The sequence below is a fragment of the Anolis sagrei genome, chromosome 12 (genome assembly GCF_037176765.1).
Source record: "Anolis sagrei isolate rAnoSag1 chromosome 12, rAnoSag1.mat, whole genome shotgun sequence".
Lineage (NCBI taxonomy): Eukaryota > Metazoa > Chordata > Lepidosauria > Squamata > Dactyloidae > Anolis > Anolis sagrei.
In genome coordinates, this window is record NC_090032.1 from 8,945,928 (window position 1) to 8,962,054 (window position 16,127).

The window sequence follows — 16,127 nt, forward strand, 5'->3', positions numbered from 1 at the left end:
ATGAAAAACAACACAACAACACACTCACAAAACGGCAAAACAACAAAACTCAAAAAAAACCAACAAAACTTAACCAAAATTCCCATGCCCATAACACAACCCACAAGGTACAAACATATCTACTCAAAATGAAAAACAACACAACAACACACACAAAACAGCAAAACAACAAAACTAAAAAAAACCAACGAAACTTAACCAAAATTGCCATGCCCATAACACAACCCACAAGGTACAAACATATCTACTCAAAATGAAAAACAACACAACAACACACTCACAAAACGGCAAATCAACACAACTCACAAACCCCCCAACGAAACTTAACCAAAATTCCCATGCCCATAACACAACCCATAAGGTACAAACATATCTACTCAAAATGAAAAACAACACAACAACACACTCACAAAATGGCAAAACAACTGAGCATGCGCATTGGTGCCCAGCCGCAAGTTCCCTGGCGCGCGCACACAGTTCCCTCTGTGGAAGCCATGCCCACTCCAAGCCCCGCCGCACCGCTTCCCGCACACACACCCCCCTGCCGCACGCACACACACAACCCCACGCTCCATCACTCCCCCCGCCACACACACACACGCAACCCCACGCTCCATCACTCCCCCCACCGCCACGCACACACGGGCAACCCCACTCCCCCCGCTGCCGCACACACACACGCAATCCCACGCTCCATCACTCCCCCCACCGCCACACACACATGCGCAACCCCACGCTCCATCACTCCCCCCACCGCCATGCACACACGCGCAACCCCACTCCCCCCGCTGCCGCACACACACACGCAATCCCACGCTCCATCACTCCCCCCACCGCCACACACACATGCGCAACCCCACTCCCCCCCGCTGCCGCACACACACACGCAACCCCATGCTCCATCACTCCCCCCGCTGCTGCACACACACACACAACCTCACGCTCCATCACTCGCCTGCCCCAATCTTACCTCCTTTTACTTCATGCCACCTCCAAACCCCACCCCGCCCTTTCCCGCCCTGTCAAAATCCAGGAAAGACAGGAAGGAAGGAAAGAAGGAAGAAAGAGAAAGGGAGATAAAGAAAAGGGGGAAGGAAGGAAAGTTAGAGAAAGAAGGAAGAAGAAAAGGAAAGATGGAAGGAAAGAAAAGAGAGACAGCAGAAGAGAAAGAAAAAGGGGGAAGGAAGGAAAGAGGTAGAGAAGGAAGAAATGAGAGACAGAGGGAGGGAAAGAAAAAGGGGGAAGGAAGGAAGGAGAGAAGGAAAGAAAAAAGGGAATGAAGGAAGGAAAGAGGGAGTGAAGGAAGGGGGAAGATGTAGAGAAAGAGGGAGGGAAGGAAAGAAGGAAAGAGAGAAGGAAGAAAAGAGACCAGAAGAGAAAGAAAAAGGGGGAAGGAAGGAAGGAAGGAGAGAAGAAAAAAGAGAATGAAGGAAGGAAAGAGGGAGTGAAGGAAGGGGGAAGATGTAGAGAAAGAGGGAGGGAAGGAAAGAAGGAAAGAGAGAAGGAAGAAAAGAGACCAGAAGAGAAAGAAAAAGGGGGAAGGAAGGAAAGAGATAGAGAAGGAAGAGGAGAAGGAAAGATGGGAGGGAAGGAAGGAAGGAGGGAAAGAAGGAGAGAAAGAGGGAAGGTTGGCCACAGCAACGCGTGGCGGGTAAAGGTTGTTATTTCTATGATTATGATGATGCTATTCTTCCTCTGAGACCCTTTTAGGGGGAATGGGAGAGGTGTCAGGTCCCGGAGGCAAAGCATTGCATTATTGTTATTGTTATGATGGTGGTGAAATAAAAGGAAATAAAAAGTGAAAGAAGGAAGCAAACAGGGAGGGAAGAAAGGCAAAGGAAGAAAGGGGGAGGGAATGAAGGAAAGAGAGAAGGATGAAACCAAGTAGTGAAAGAAGGAAAGAAAGAAAGAGGCAGAGAAGGAAGAAAGGAGAGAAAGGGGGAGGAAAAGGGGGAAGGAATAGGTAGGTACCTCTCTTTCATAATAGTCCAGATATCTACCTCAACTTTGATAAGTTTTACTATAGGCCACAGCAACGCGTGGCAGGGCACAGCTAGTAATAATAATAATAATAATAATGCATGTGCATGTGTGTATATATCACACCTATCTGTTTTGGCCTCACTATTGTGTATCACCTTATTTTCCTTGAAAGGAGATATCTAGGCAAGTCATAACTGTGATGGGATGTGCAAGGAACGTTAAAGGAGCAGAACATTGATAAGAGAAGGGGGGGAAATATCCTTGATGCCCATTACGGCCTACTTCTTATTTTGATGTTCTGAAGGTTTCTTGTCGGCGGTTGCAGCGGTCTCCCCCTCTTTTAGGCATTTGTAAAATGCTGAACCAGGCTGTGGCACCAGTGAGCAGAATACAAGCGAGCAAGGATCGATTGGGCATGAAAAGGAAAGGAGGGAGGAGGAGGAGAGAAAAAATTGAGATCGTTCATCCTCTTCAAGGGAATGAGCTGGGCCAAGGTGGAGGAGTTCTTTGGCCACTCGAAATGAAGTGGGTGATTAGAGAACGATGCACTTGCAAGACGGCGAGGGTTCGTGGGTGGCGGGTGGGCGGCGAGGGGGACGTGCCCCGATTTGTAAAGGTTAGGCTTGGCTAATCGGGAGGCAGGCGGGCGTGCGAGGCATCCAGAACCAAGCGAGGCTCTTTAGCGCTGGACACTGGCAAGCCTCAGGCAGCATTTTCCTTGGGGCCTGATTTTACTTAATAGCTACAGCCATGTGTTTATGTATTGGGAAAAGGTGAGACTGCATGGAGGACGGTACACATCGAATCATGCAGTCGGTAGAGACCCCAAGAGACCATCTAGTCCAGTGTTTCTCAACCTGGGGGTCGGTGTCAGAGGGGGTGTCAGAGGGGTCGCCAAAGACAATTAGAAAACACAGTATTTTCTGATGGCCATGGGGGTTCCGTGTGGGAGGTTTGGCCCAATTCTGTCATTGGTGGAGTTCAGAGTGCTCTTTGATTTTAGGTGAACTATAAATCCCAGCGGAGCCCCCGGTGGCGCAGTGGGTTAAAGCACTGAGCTGCTGAGCTTGTTGATCGAAAGGTCGCAGGTTCAATTCCGGGGAGCGGCGTGAGCTTCCGCTGTCAGCCCTAGCTTCTGCCAACCTAGCAGTTCGAAAACATGCAAATGTGAGTAGATCAATAGGTACCGCTCCGGCAGGAAGGTAATGGCGCTCCATGCAGTCATGCCGGCCACATGACCTTGGAGGTGTCTACGGACAACACTGGCTCTTCGGCTTAGAAATGGAGATGAGCACCACACCCCAGAGTCAAACATGACTGGACTTAATGTCAGGGGACTACCTTTACCTATAAATCCCAGCAACTACAACTCCCAAATGTCAAGGTCTAGAATGCTCTTTGATTATAGGTGAACTATAAATCCCTGCAAGTACAACTCCCAAATGTCAAGGTCTAGAATGCTCTGTGATTATAGGTGAACTATAAATCCCTGCAAGTACAACTCCCAAATGTCAAGGTCTAGAATGCTCTTTGATTATAGGTGAACTATAAATCCCTGCAAGTACAACTCCCAAATGTCAAGGTCTAGAATGCTCTTTGATTATAGGTGAACTAGAAATCCCTGCAAGTACAACTCCCAAATGTCAAGGTCTAGAATGCTCTTTGATTATAGGTGAACTATAAATCCCTGCAAGTACAACTCCCAAATGTCAAGGTCTAGAATGCTCTTTGATTATAGGTGAACTATAAATCCCTGCAAGTACAACTCCCAAATGTCAAGGTCTAGAATGCTCTTTGATTATAGGTGAACTATAAATCCCTGCAAGTACAACTCCCAAATGTCAAGGTCTATCTTCCCCAAACTCCACCAGTGTCCACATTCAGGCATATTGAGTATTTGTGCCAAGTTTGGTCCAGATGCATCTGTGCTGTCTGCATGTAGGTGAACTACAACTCCAAAACCCAAGGTCAACGCCCACCAAACCCTTCTAGTATTTTCTGTTGGCCGTGGGAGCTCTGTGTCCCAAGTTTGGTGGAGTTCAGAATCCCCTTTGATATTGTAGATGAACTAGAAATTCCAACAACTACAACTCTCAAGTGACAAATCAATCCTCCCTCAACCCCATCAGTATTCAAATTTGGGTGTATTTGTTCCAAATGAATGAAAATACATCCTGCATATCGGATATTTACAAGATGACAGCAGTAGAATTATAGTTGTGAAGTACCAAAGAAAATAATGTTATGGTTGGGGGTCACCACAACATAAGTAACTGTATTAAGGGGTCACGGCATTAGGAAGGTTGAGAACCACTGATCTAGTCCAACCCTCTGCCAGTCAGGATTACACCATCAAAGCACTCCCAACAGATGGCCATCCAGTCTCTGCTTAGAGAAAGAGATGCCACCAGACTCTTTATGTATTTATATTCCACTTTATCTCACCGGAGGGAGAGTAGATTACAAACATTCAGTGCGTAATTACACAGTAAACAATGACATACAATACACAGACAAAGGCCTTCCCCTTCCATTTCCGACATCTGGAGGTGATGCTCAACTCCAGTCATGGGGAGGAGCTCTTGTTCCATTTTTCCATGCTGAAGAGCCTGTTGTCCATAGACACCTCCAAAGTCATGTGGCCTGAGACAGCGCGAGTGGCGCCACCTATGTATAGAACTGTTAGTTGTAGGAGTTAGACTGTTGTATCATGCTTGATACAGCAAGCGAGAGTCCAAAAGTGGCAGGCCCAAACCCAGAACCTCAACCAATGGCTGATACCCAATGAGAGACTCCCCCCTGGGCACACAGAGGACTGGGCGACCTGGAAGGCACTGAACAGACTGCGCTCTGGCACCACGAGATGCAGAGCCAACCTTCAGAAATGGGGCTACAAAATGGAATCCTCAACATGCGAGTGTGGAGAGGAGCAAACCACTGACCACCTGCTGCAATGCACCCTGAGCCCTGCCACATGCACAAGGGAGGACCTTCTTGCAGCAACACCAGAGGCACTCCAAGTGGCCAGATACTAGTCAAAGGACGTTTAATCAACTCTCATACTCACAAATTTTGTAATCTGCTTGTTTGCTTTGTTCTGTTAGAAATGTAATATAATTTGACTGGTTGTTCTGACACGACAAATAAATAAATCATGCTTGATCCTGCCCCTTTTTGCCCTGCTTATGTATAGTTGTATGGATTGGTTGCTTGTAGCTGTCAATCAGTACTGTTTGGCTACACCTCTTCCTGCAAAAGGGGAGAAATTCCTTTTTCCTTTCATTCTACCATCAGAGTTCATACCAGATGGATGTGAGTAAAAGACTTGATTCTAAAGGACCCTGATTTAAGTTACCTCTTAGCACCAGTTCTGACGTTTTTTGCCCTTGGGACTCATTGCTTTATGTCCAGATCGTCCTGGACAATTATTGAGGAGACCCAGGCGCCTTCAAGCCGGTTCTTTTGGCACCAAAGGAAGATCCTGAATCTTCAAAACATAGGCCATCTGAACTGGGGTTGTGGTTTGCATTCACAGCCATTGAGAAAAGAGGAAACTTGGTGAGGCTTCTCAGCTTCAAACCCCTTGGACCCAGGACTAATTGAGACTGTAATGTATGTTTTCCTTCACCCCTCTGAAGTTTTCCAGCTCATTGCTTTGAAGTAATGACTTTGTGATAAATAAAACTTATCTTGAGCTATTTACAGTGTTTTGGGTTTTTGGGAGTTCCAGTTTCCTATAGGAGGGCAAGAAACAATCCCCTGGGGGAAAGATGCCACGTCCATCCCTCCTTTATTGAGAATAATAGCCCCCAGGCGCGACGGCACATGGCCGGCATGACTGCGTGGACCACCAGTACCACCGGTACCACTTCAGCAGGTAGGCAATGGAGCTCATTGCAGTCATGCCGGCTACATGACCTTGGAATGTGTCCAGAGGAGGGCGACTAAAATAATCAAGGGTCTGGAGAACAAGCCCTATGAGGAGCGGCTTAAGGAGCTGGGCATGTTTAGCCTGAAGAAGAGAAGGCTGAGAGGAGATATGATAGCCATGTATAAATATGTGAGAGGAAGCCACAGGGAGGAGGGAGCAAGCTTGTTTTCTGCTTCCCTGGAGAATAGGACGCAATGGAACAATGGCTTCAAACTACAAGAGAGGAGATTCCATCTGAACATGACTGTGAGAGCCGTTCAGCAGTGGAACTCTCTGCCCTGGAGTGTGGCGGAGGCTCCTTCTTTCGAAGCTTTTAAACAGATACTGGATGGCCATCTGTCAGGGGTGATTTGAATGCAATATTCCTGCTTCTTGGCAGAATGGGGTTGGACTGGATGGCCCATGAGGTCTCTTCCAACTCTTTGATTCTATGATTCTATGATTCTCCTTGGATTTCTTTGAGAGCATCCCAATCCCACCATATTTCCAATTTCCTATTCCTGGACTACAACTCCCAGCAATCCTCCAGATAGATAGATTAGATAGAGATAGGTAGGTAGGTAGATCGATGGATCAGGAGGACTGCTGGAAGTTGCAGTCCAAGAATAGGTAGAGAAGGAAGAAAGGAGAGAAAGAAAAGGGAGGGGAGGGAAAGAGGTAGGGAAGGAAGGAAGGAAGGAAGGAAGGAAGGAAGGAAGGAAGGAAGGAAGGAAGGAAGGAAGGAAGGAAGGAAAGAAGGAAAGAAGGAAAGAAGGAAAGAAGGAAAGAAGGAAAGAAAAAAATTGAAGGAAGGAAGGAAGGAAGGAAGGAAGGAAGGAAGGAGGGAGGGAAGGAGGGAAGGAGAGAAGGAAAGAAAAAAATTGAAGGAAGGAAGGAAGGAAGGAAGGAAGGAAGGAAGGAGGGAGGGAAGGAGGGAAGGAAGGAGAGAAGGAAAGAAGGAAAGAAGGAAAGAAGGAAAGAAGGAAAGAAGGAAAGAAGGAAAGAAAAAAATTGAAGGAAGGAAGGAAGGAAGGAAGGAAGGAAGGAAGGAAGGAAGGAAGGAGGGAGGGAAGGAGGGAAGGAGGGAAGGAAGGAGAGAAGGAAAGAAAAAAATTGAAGGAAGGAAGGAAGGAAGGAAGGAAGGAAGGAAGGAGGGAGGGAAGGAGGGAAGGAAGGAGGGAAGGAGAGAAGGAAAGAAAAAAATTGAAGGAAGGAAGGAGAGAAGGAAAGAAAAAAAATTGAAGGAAGGAAGGAAGGAAGGAGAGAAGGAAAGAAAAAAAAATGAAGGAAGGAAGGAAGGAAGGAAGGAAGGAAGGAGAGAAGGAAAGAAAAAAATTGAAGGAAGGAAGGAAGGAAGGAAGGAAGGAAGGAAGGAGAGAAGGAAAGAAAAAAATTGAAGGAAGGAAGGAGAGAAGGAAAGAAAAAAATTGAAGGAAGGAAGGAAGGAGAGAAGGAAAGAAAAAAAATGAAGGAAGGAAGGAAGGAAGGAAGGAAGGAGAGAAGGAAAGAAAAAATTGAAGGAAGGAAGTAAGGAAGGAAGGAAGGAGAGAAGGAAAGAAAAAAATGAAGGAAGGAAGAAAGGAAGGTAGGTAGGAAGGAAGGAAGGAAGGAAGGAGAGAAGGAAAGAAAAAAAATTGAAGGAAGGAAGGAAGGAGAGAAAGAAAGAAAAAAATTGAAGGAAGGAAGGAAGGAAGGAAGGAAGGAAGGAAGGAAGGAGAGAATGAAAGAAAAAAAATTGAAGGAAGGAAGGAAGGAAGGAAGGAAGGAAGGAAGGAAGGAAGGAAGGAAGGAAGGGGTGATTTGAATGCAATATTCCTGCTTCTTGGCAGAATGGGGTTGGACTGGATGGCCCATGAGGTCTCTTCCAACCCCAACTTCCAATGATTCTATAAACCCTCCCAATTTCAGGAGGCTCCCCAAAAATGAATCGGTAACCCCAACGAAAGCCAGGACATGAAGGTTTACGAAGCCTACTAGTCAGAAGTGACTAGTAGGCTTCGTAAACCTTCATGTCCTGGCTTTCGTTGGGGTTACCGATTTGTTCCAGGATGAACAATATATTTTGGGTTCCAAATTCACAACAGTATTGTTTAGCGCACATTTTACTGCATTGTATTGTCGAAAGCTTTCATGGCTGGAATCACTAAGTTCTTGTGGGTTTTTTCGGGCTATATGGCCATGTTCTAGAGGCATTTCTCCTGACGTTTTGCCTGCATCTATGGCAAGCATGCTTGCCATAGATGCAGGCAAAACGTCAGGAGAAATGCCTCTAGAACATGGCCATATAGCCCGAAAAAACCCACAAGAACTTAGTTTTACTGCATTGTCGGCAAGAATATGATGGATGATCTTCTCAATAGCCTTACTGGGGGGAAAATTGATACAATACACCCACAGTGTTCCCCAGATCCATGCTTATAACTGTATCCAAAAGTGAGAGAGAGTCTCCTGAAGCAGCAAAAGAGTCAATGAAATTCTAGGTGGCATCATCACTCCTCCAACGAGGCTTCTTTTCTGATTCTTTGGAAGATAGACATTCTTCTTTGGTAATCTGGCTGGTTTAGGTCCACAGCTCATACAGTTTATGAATAATCATGTTGAGTAGTGTACAGTTATTCTTTCTGCCATCTTCCAAAGAGTGACCGTTTCAAAGAGTGACAGTTTCAGCTTTGGCTTGTTCAGTAGACTCTCCTCTACAGTTCCATTTTGGCAGGAAACCTTAGCATTGAACGGTTGTGTTGCTAAAGTGAAAAGTAATATCTCCACCTTCGTAACTCTTCGACAGATGGCAGTACTGGTATGCGGCAGGTACTGGCTTGTTCAGTAGACTCTCCTCTACAGTTCCATTTTGGCAGGAAACCTTAGCATTGAACGGTTGTGTTGCTAAAGTGAAAAGTAATGCCTCCATCTTCGTAACTCTTCAACAGATGGCGGTAGTGGTATGTGGCAAGTACTGGCTTGTTCAGGAGACTCTCCTCTACAGTTCCATTATGGCGGGAAGCCTTAGCATTGAACGGTTGTGTTGCTCAAGTGAAAAGTAATGCCTCCACCTTCGTAACTCTTCAACAGATGGCGGTACTGGTATGCTGCAGGTTTTGGCTTGCTCAGTAGACTCTCCTCTACAGTTCCATTATGGCGGGAAGCCTTAGCATTGAACGGTTGTGTTGCTCAAGTGAAAAGTAATGCCTCCATCTTCGTAACTCTTCAACAGATGGCAGTAGTGGTATGCGGCAAGTACTGGCTTGTTCAGTAGACTCTTCTCTACAGTTCAATTTTGACGGGAAGCCTTAGCATTGAACGGTTGTGTTGTTAAAGTGAAAAGTAATGCCTCCACCTTCGTAACTCCTCAACAGATGGCAGTACTGGTATGCGGCAAGTACTGGCTTGTTCAGTAGACTCTCCTCTACAGTTCCATTTGGGCAGGAAGCCTTAGCATTGGACACTTGTGTTATTAAAGTGAAAAGTAATGCCTCCACCTTCGTAACTCTTCAACAGATGGCGGTAGTGGTATGTGGCAAGTACTGGCTTGTTCAGTAGACTCTCCTCTACAGTTTCATTCAATCCTCGTCGATGTTAAGCAACATGGGGGGCAATACTGAGCCCTGTGGGGCTCATTGTCGCCATCACCATCTACCCTTCCCACCTTTCCCCCCAAAACCAGAACTCAGAACAGGAAAAATAGTCCAATAGTCCAAATAGCCCCAAGTCTCTTCTGCAGCAGCAAAACAAAACAAAACATTGGGAAAGAGCGCCGTTCTTTCCCAATGAAACTTTTCAAAACAAGCAGATATATTTATCATTCCCGGGCAGAAAGCTTACAGTTCGCCCAGCAGTTGCCCTCTTGGAAAAGCTTTAATTGGAGTGCAGCCATGCCTTTGCGGGAGATAAGAGGCCTGGAGCCCCACGCCGGTTCCCATGGCAACAGCTCCACGATGCTATGCCAAGTGGGCAAATGCAAAGCCCCCCCCCCCCCATCCGCACCAACGCAGTGGGCAAGTTAGAGGAGAGAACAAAGAAGGACCAAAGGAGGGATGAAGCCCCAGGAATGGGACTTGCTGAGATAAAAGTCATGCCTCAACAGCATGGCAGGGAGAGAGGGAAGGGAGGGTGGCAAAGAGGGCACAGGAAACACATCCAACGTGGAGGAGATGGAAGGACCGGCCCTCCCATTTCGACGAAGACTATGAAATCTTAATTATCGGGTTTATTGATGCATTCTTATTGACAGGGAGGAGAAGGAGAGGCATTGCGGAATCTTTCTTTGTCTCACATATCAAATAACAGAAGCATTCTCTCCTGACATTTTGCCCACATCTATGGCAGGCATCCTCTGAGGTTGTGAGGTCTGTTGTGGAAGGCTTTCATGGCCAGAATCACTGGGTTGCTGTGAGTTTTCCAGGCTGTCTCGCTAAGTTCCCGAAGCATTCTCTCCTGACGTTTCTCCCACATCTATGGCAGGCATCCTCAGAGGTTATGAGGTCTGTTGTCGAAGGCTTTCATGGCTGGAATCACTGGGTTGCTGTGAGTTTTCCGGGCTGTCTGGCCATGTTCCAGAAGCATTCCCTCCTGACGTTTCGCCCACATCTATGGCAGGCACCCTCAGAGGTTGTGAGGTCTGTTGTCGAAGGCTTTCATGGCCAGAATCACTGCGTTGCTGTGAGTTTTCCGGGCTGTCTCGCCATGTTCCAGAAGCATTCTCTCCTGACGTTTCGCCCACATTTATGGCAGGCACTCTCCGAGGTTGTGAGGTCTGTTGTCGAAGGCCTTCACGGCCGGAATCGCTGGGTTGCTGTGAGTTTTCCGGGCTGTCTGGCCATGTTCCAGAAGCATTCTCTCCTGACATTTCGCCCACATCTATGGCAGGCACCCTCAGAGGTTATGAGGTCTGTTGTCGAAGGCTTTCATGGCCGGAATCACTGGGTTGCTGTGAGTTTTCCGGGCTGTCTGGCCATGTTCCAGAAGCATTCTCTCCTGACATTTCGCCCACATCTATGGCAGGCATCCTCAGAGGTTATGAGGTCTGTTGTCGAAGGCTTTCATGGCTGGAATCACTGGGTTGCTGTGAGTTTTCCGGGCTGTCTGGCCATGATCAGAAGCATTCTCTCCTGACGTTTTGCCCACATCTACGGCAGGCATCCCCAGAGGTTGTGAGGTCTGTTGGAAACTAGGCAAGTGGGGCAAACCACCAGGAAGTTCTTCCTAAAGTTTAGGTGAAATCCCTGTTCCTGCACTTTGAATGTATTCTTGTATTGTGCCTGGAGCAGCAGAAAACTGGTTTCGTATCATATTATAGAATCAGAGTTGGAAGAGACCTCATGGACCATCCAATCCAACCCCCATTCTGCCAATATTCCTGCTTCTTGGCAGGGGATTGGACTGGATGGCCCATGAGGTCTCTTCCAACTCTTTGTTCTATGATTCTATGATTCAAAGAAGCAGGAAAATTGCATTCAAAGCACCCCTGACAGATGGCCATCCACCCTCTGTTTAAAAGCTTCCAAAGAAGGAACCTCCACCACACTCCGGGGCAGAGAGTTCCACTGCTGAATGGTTCTCACAGTCAGAAAGTTATTCCTAATATTCAGATGGAATCTCCTTTCTTGTAGTTTGAAGCCATTACGACCTAGTCTCCAGGGAAGCAGAAAACAAGCTTGCTCCCTCCTCCCTATGACTTCCTCTCACGTATTTATACACGGCTATCCTGTCTCCTCTCAGCCTTCTCTTCTTCAGGCTAAACATGCCCAGCTCCTTATGCCGCTCCTCATAGGGCTTGTTCTCCAGACCCTTGATCATTTGAGTCTCCCTCCTCTGGACACATTCCAGCTTGTGAATATCTCTCTTCAATTGTGGTGCCCAGACTTGGACACAATATTTCAGGTGTGGTCTAACCAAAGCAGAATAGAGCATGGGGAGCATTACTTCCCTGGACCTAGACACTATGCTCCTATTGATGCAGGCCAAAATCCCATTGGCTTTTTTTTTTTTTTTTTTTTGCCGCCACATCACATTGTTGGCTCATGTTTAACTTAACCCAAAGATCTTTTTCACACGTGCTGCTCTCGAGCCAGGCCTCGTCCCCCATTCTGTATCTTTGCATTTCGTTTTTCCTGCCAAAGTGGAGTATCTTGCATTTGTCACTGTTGAACTTCATTTTGTTAGTTTTGGCCATTCATCTCTCTAGTCTGTCAAGATCGCTTTGAATCCTGCTCCTGTCCTCTGGAGTATTGGCTATCCCTCCCAATTTGGTGTCGTCTGCAAACGTGATGATCATGCCTTCTAACCCTTCATCTAAGTCATTAATGAAGATCCTGAGCAGGACCAGGCCCAGGACAGAACCCTGCGGCACTCCACTCATCACTTCTTTCCAGGATGAAGAGGAAGCATTGGGGAGAATCACCCTCTGGGTTCGTCCATTTAACCAATTCCAGATCCACCTCACCGTAGTTTTACCTAGCCCACATTGGACTAGTTTCCTTGCCAGAAGGTCATGAGGGACCTTGTCGAAGGCCTTCCTGAAATCCAGACACGCCACATCCACGGCATTCCCCGCATCTACCCAGCTTGTAACTCTATCGAAAAAAAAGATTAGATTAATCTGGCATGACTTGTTTTTGATAAATTCATGTTGACTATTAGCAATGACCGCATTTGTTTCTAAGTGTTTGCAGACTACTTCCTTAACAATCTTTTCCAGAATCTTGCCTGGTATCGACGTGAGGCTGACCGGACGGTAGTTGTTTGGGTCATCCTTTTTTCCCTTCTTGAAGATTGGGACCACATTGGCCCTCCTCCAGTCTGCTGGAACTTCTCCCGTTCTCCAAGAACTCTCAAAGATGATTGCCAATGGTTCCAAAATGACTTCCTTCAATACTCTTGGGTGTAGTTAATCTGGCCCTGAAAGGGAATTTGAACTCATTTAGAGCAGCCAGGTATTCCTGGACGACTTGTTTCCCAATTTGGGGTTGGATGTCCTCTAATCCCTCATCCACTCCATCTTGCTGAGGTTGAAGATGACTTTCTTTTTTGTGAGAAGACCGAGGCAAAGGAGGTATTAAGTAGTTCTGCCTTATCCCTATCCCCTCTCAGCATTGCCCCATCTTCTCCTGGAAGAGGCCCTATCGCCTCCTTGTTTTTCCTTTTTCTACCGACATAAGAAAATAAGCCCTTTTTATTGTTTTTAATGTCCCTGGCAAGCCTGAGCTCGTTTTTTGCTTTAACCTTGCGGACCTTTTCCCTACAGGTGTTGACTATTTGTTTGAATTCTTCTTTGGTGATTTCTCCCTTTTTCCACTTCTTGTGCATGTCTCCTTTGTGTCTTAGAGGCTGGATGGCCATCTGCCAGGGGTGCTTTGAATGCAACATTCCTTCTTCTTGGCAGGGGGTTGGACTGGATGGCCCACGAGATCTCTTCCAACTGTAGGATTCTATGATTCTATGATTCACCGAGTGGGTACGGCCCTCAAGGAAGGAACGGAGTCACTGGAGTGCAGTGCCACTGAGACCCATCCCCGAGAGTCGACCCAGAAGGATACCATGGTCAATGGTATCGAAAGCCACTGAGATGTGCAGATGTCCAAGCGAAACAACAAGGACACACTCCCCCTGTCAAGCTCTCTGTGGAGATCATCTACCAAGGTGACCAAAGCCGTATCGGTACCATGACCAGGCCTGAAGCCAGACTGAAATGGATCCAGGTAATCTGTATCATCCAAGAATCCCTGGAGCTGAGTAGCGACCACCCGCTCCAGAACCTTGCCCAAGAGTATCTTGCATTTGTCACTGTTGAACTTTCGTTTGTTAGTTTTGGCCCATCTCTATATTTAAAAATGCTCTGTGCATAATGAATACCTTAAAAACAAAAGAACCAATGAACGAAATCACACCAAATTTGGCAACAAAACGTCTCAAAATACAAGGAGTGACCTTCACTCAAAAATTATGATTTTGTCATTTGGGAGTTGTAGTTGCTGGGATTCATAGTTCACTGACAATCAAAGAGCATTCTAAACTCCATCAACGATAGAATTGAACCAAACTTGGCACACAGAACTCCCAACAGAAAATATTGGAAAGATTGGGTGGGCATTGACTTTGGGTTTTGGAGTTGTAGTTCAGTTACACCCAGAGAGCATTGTGGACTCAAACAATGATAGATCTGGACCAAAATTGGCATGGATACTCAATATGCCCAAATGTGAAAAGTGGTGGAGTTTGGAGAAAATAGACTTGACATTTGGGAGTTGTAGTTGCTGGGATGTATAGTTCACCTACAATCAAAGAGCATTCTGAACTCCACCAATGATGGATTTGAACCAAACTTGGCACACAGAACATCATGGGCCATCCAGTCCAACCCCATTCTGCCAAGAAGCAGGAATATTGCATTCAAATCACCCCTGACAGATGGCCATCCAGCCTCTGTTTAAAAGCTTCCAAAGAAGGAGCCTCCACCACACTCCGGGGCAGAGAGTTCCACTGCTGAACGGCTCTCACAGTCAGGAAGTTCTTCCTCATGTTCAGATGGGGAACATGTCTAGCTGTCTAGCTCCCGGCGAAGATCATCCACTAAGGCGACCAAGACTGTTTCACTTCCATAAATAAAGTTTTGTTGTTGTTGTTGCTCTTTCCCCCTAGAAGAAAAGAAGACGCACAGCTATGGTACTGCCGCTGTCATTCTGATTTAATGAAGCATCTGCCCTGTGTGCAATATTTATTAGCGCGAGTAAAAACACCTAAGTCTCTCTTTTTGGAAATCTCTTACAAAGTCTGTATCTCTTTTGCAGGAAAGATGGAACCGGCTTCCCAGTATTATCTGATTTCTGAGCTGGGAGGGAGATCTGCGGAGGATGTTGGCATGAGCCCCCAAGGGATACAGCTGTCACATCCAAGCTCAGGAGATTTGCGCTGTCCATGGTACCAGCGACGCTGGAATGAAGAGATATTGAAATCCAAGCTCCACATCTTTGCTTCCGCATACACGCTCTCTCCCTTCATAGCGAGGATGGAGATATGAAATGAATTGCATCCAATACGGTTTGCCCCCCTTCTCTCGTATCAAAATAAAGGCTTCGGAGGATGCTCAAAGGCCTCTATTTGACGAGTCGAGGAAATGGGATCCCGGCTCCAGGTTTTCCTTTCCTCCCAGACGAGGCTGTACAGAAATAGCAGGATGCTGGAATCGTTCAGCAGTGATGCAGAAGGTATGTGCTTTTTCAGTTCTGGTCCTGATGCTGAGCTTGTGGTGAGGTCTCTGTGGCGCAATGGACGAGCGCGCTGGACTTCTAATCCAGAGGTTCCGGGTTCGAGTCCCGGCAGAGATGGTCTCCAGGACAGGTGTCTTAATTTTTCCCTCATCTTGGAGTAATGGGATGTGATTAATTATATTTCATCCTGGGGGCTTTGGAAAGGAAAACGAACGGCAGCGCTTCAAAACCCGCCAGCATCGTGCGTGCCGTGTCGTTCTTCTCCGCTCAGATCTTTTATCACCAGATTGACATCTAAGAATATCATCTAGTGTATATACATATAATATTTATAATATTATAATGTAATACAATATAATAATAATATGATATTATAATTATATATTTTATATTATATGTAATACTAGCTTGGGGACCCGGCGGTGCCCGGGTTATCTGAGAAAGGCATTGTTTGTTTTTTGAAGTTTAGTAATATCAGTTTGGTAATGTAAAACACTATTTATTAGAAAAAAGACAGTCTTTCCTTTTGTTTTTTCTAAATGCTCGCAATAGAAAATGCATAAAGATGTGGGTGAAATACAGTTCCCAGAATCATGAGTCAATCCTTCCCAAACCCTGCCATTATTCAAAGCTGGCAATGTTGGGTCTATGTGCCAAGTGTGGTCCAGACCTGGTATCAGCTGGGTTCAGTGCTCTCTGGATAAAGGTGAACTATAATTCCCAGATTCTCAGAGTAATCGGCCAGAAACCCAGTCAGTAATCACAGTTGCCCAGCTTGGTTATGTGTGCCAAGTTTGGTCCAGATCCATCGTTGGCTGGATTTATTTATTTTATTTATTCATTTATCGTGTCATCAGCAACCATACCATTGTGTTACAATTCTAACAGAACAAAACAAACACACAGATTAAAAAGAAAAAGAAAAAAAACACACAGATTTTGCAAACTTGGTAGTCCTTTGACCAGTATCTGGCCACTTGGAGTGCCTCTGGTGTTGCATCAAGAAGGTCCTCCCTTGTGCAATGTGCTCA

The 16,127-nt window shown here is 46.2% G+C and overlaps 1 non-coding gene across 1 annotated transcript; it reads left to right on the forward strand.

Annotated features, from left to right (window-relative positions):
* Window positions 1–15,139: 15,139 nt before the first annotated feature.
* On the forward strand, window positions 15,140–15,213 carry TRNAR-UCU (transfer RNA arginine (anticodon UCU)). Its single transcript has one exon. It is a non-coding gene; the product is annotated as a tRNA-Arg (tRNA).
* The last annotated feature ends 914 nt before the right edge of the window (window positions 15,214–16,127 follow it).